Source organism: Primulina huaijiensis, chromosome 3 (assembly GCF_012295235.1).
Source record: "Primulina huaijiensis isolate GDHJ02 chromosome 3, ASM1229523v2, whole genome shotgun sequence".
In the NCBI taxonomy this organism is placed as follows: Eukaryota; Viridiplantae; Streptophyta; class Magnoliopsida; order Lamiales; family Gesneriaceae; genus Primulina; species Primulina huaijiensis.
In genome coordinates, this window is record NC_133308.1 from 5,813,992 (window position 1) to 5,817,322 (window position 3,331).

Here is a 3,331-nt window from a genome sequence, read left to right on the forward strand (position 1 = left end):
TGATGCATGTTATCAACATGAAGGCATCAAAAGACAATTCACAACGGCTTACACCTCAACAGAATGGAGTGGAGAAGCGGATGAACAAAACCTTGTTGGACAGAACAAGAGCCATGTTGAGGACTGCGAGTATAGACAAGTCATTTTGGGCGGAAACAGTCAAAACCGCTTGTTATATTATCAATCGTTCTCTTTCAGTGACGATTGGTCTGAAGACTCCGATGGAGATGTGGACTGAGAAGCCGACAGATTATTCTCATTTACATACATTTGGAAGTCTTGCGTAAGTTCTGTACAATAAACAAGAAAGATCGAAATTGAATTCAAAATCTAGAAAATGTATCTTCTTGGGTTTCACTTGTGGGATCCTACTATGCACAAGCTTGTAATCAGCAGGGATGTTATCTACGAGGAAGATAAAGTAAAGGGACACAAAAGCATACTGAATTCAGAAACTGCTATATTTCAGGTGGAGAATAAGACAGACGAAGGTCAAATTTCTTGTGAAGCAGTACCAGAGCGCGAAGAACAAGAACATGTTGAGTCTAAGGTTTCCAATGTGAGACAATCAACTCGAGAGAGAGAACCACCAGGTTGGCTTTCAGATTATGTCACTGAAAGCAATATTGCATATTGTCTATTATCAGAGGATGGTGAGCCATCGAGTTTCCACGAGGCTACTCAAAGCTCGGATTTATCCTTTGGATGATAGCAAAGCAGGAAGAATTGGAGGCATTAGAAAAAAATAAAGCTTGTGATGTTGTTACACTACCACGAGGAAGGAAAGCCATTGGAAACAGATGGGTCTATAAGATCAAGCGTGATGACAATAACCAAGTGGAGCGGTATCGTGCTAGATTAGTAGTAAAAGGATATGCTCAGAAAGAAGACATTGACTTCAATGAGATATTTTCTCCTGTAGTTCGACTTACAACAGTCAGAGTGGTGCTGGCATTGTGTGCAATGTTTGACCTACATCTAGAACAGCTAGATGTAAAAACGACATTTCTTCATGGAGATCTTGAAGAAGAAATCTATATACTCCAGCCAGAAGATTTTGCAAAAAAAGGCAAAGAGAACTTGGTTTGCAGGTTGAACAAATCTCTGTATGGTCTCAAACAGATGCCGAGGTGTTGCTACAAGAGATTTGATTCCTATAACATGAGCCTTGGATACAACAGAATGAATGCAGACCCGTGTACATATTTCAAGAAGTCTGGTGATGATTATATTATTTTGTTGTTGTATGGGGACGACATGTTGGTAGCAGGGCCCAACAAAGATCATGTCCATGGATTGAAGGCACAGTTGGCTAGGGAATTTGATATGAAGGACTTGGGACCAATAAACAAGATTCTAGGGATGCAAGTTCAACGAGACAGAAGTAGCATGAAGATTTGTCTTTCCCAAAAAAATTATTTGTATAAAGTCTTGCAACGCTTCAATATGCAAGATAGTAAGCCAATATCGACCCCTCTTCCTGTTAACTTCAAGTTATCCTCCGAGATGCGTCCTAGCAGTGAAACAGAGAGGATGAAGATGTATCGAGTAACATATGCATCAGCAATAGGAAGTTTGTTGTTCGCCATGATCTATACAAGAACAGACATTGCTCAAGCAGTAGGAGCAGTTAGTCGATATATGCCGAATTCTGGACGAGAGCATTGGAGCACTTTCAAGAGGATCCTTAAATATATTAAGGGTACCTTAAATGCTGCATTATGTTATGGAGGATCAGATTTAACACTCAATGGCTATGTCGATTCAGATATGCAGGTGATCCTGATAAGAGGAAATCTACTACTGGTTATGTGTTTACACTTGCAGGGAGAGCAGTAAGCTGGGTTTCAAAACTACAGACAGTTGTGACATTATCTACAACAGAGGCAGAATACATGGCAGCTACTCAAGCTCGCAAGGAGGCAATATGGATTAAAAGGTTATTGGAGGAGATTAGACACAAACAAGAGAATGTTTCTTTGTTTTGTGACAGTCAGAGTGCCTCGCACATCACAAGGAATCCAGCCTTTCATTCCAGGACGAAACACATTGGAGTAAAATTTCACTTTGTTCGAGAAGTAGTAGAAGAAGGAAGTGTGGATATGCAGAAGATCCATACAAAGGATAACATAGCTGATTTTTAACCAAGCCAGTAAATACTGATAAGTTTGAGTGGTGTAGATTCTCAAGTGGTCTAGCGGAAACGTAAGCAGTAGGGAATGACAAGATTGAAAGGATGTGTGGAGATGCGTTTGATTCTCAATCAAATCTCCAAGTGGGAGAAATGTCGGCAAATAATAATAACCAGTCAAAGAAAGGGGGCTAAATAATTTGAAAACGTGGTTGGCAAAAATTTAACGGAAATTTCAGAAGAAGCGTTTTATACGTGTCTTCACACTGACGGAAGCTGCTTCCCTTCATTCTGAACTCATCCTTTCTTCGAGTTTTCTCTCATTCTATAACATTTGAGTGCTTAGTTCTATAATATTTGTGAGGTGTTTGTTCTCATGTATTAAGAGAGTGTGTGTTCTCTTTGGAAACACAGTGAGTGAGTTGTACACCATAAAACATTATAGTAGAAATCTTTTCATCTTGCCCATGGTTTTTGCCCTAATAATTTTTAATGATTTTTCACGTAAATCTCGGTGTCCAGTTTGTTCTTTATTTTCGGGTTTATTATTTCAAATTACCACAAGTGAGACCAACAAATATTAAAACTCATCATTTGCATAAAATGATGTTTTAATATATTACAGTAAGGATGACCATTGATCATATCTAAAAGTTGGTCCGAAGTTGATAGCGAGTTCTATAAACTCAACTCAATATATATATTAAATTAATAATTTATTTTTAAAATTATTATATTGAATAATTTATTTATTTTTCAATTTTCACTGTGTATAAGCTTAAAATTTAAAACATGTCTACTTAGATTGGACCAGCCGTTCACTAGTAGAATTTTTGGTTTTTACTTCGCCACTAATTACTTCGGCAATTATTAATTATGAAGTAATATATATCAATTAACTTCGGTAATAACATCGAAGTCGTTCGCATCAATTACTTTACCAAAATACAAAACATGTGAAGTTAAACAACACATTTACTTCGTCATTCAATGTAAACTATGCAGTTATATATAAGCTGTTACTTCTGCACTTTACGAAATCTATGAGGTAAAAGACGTTGTTTTACTTCGGCATCGGTCTAATTCCGGACCGGTTTTCCCTCATTGAACCGGCCAAAGACTTCGCTAATTTCTTGGATATGACTTCGGTGATAATGCGAAGTAAAATGGTATCCTATTACTTCACGTGCGTCTACTTCG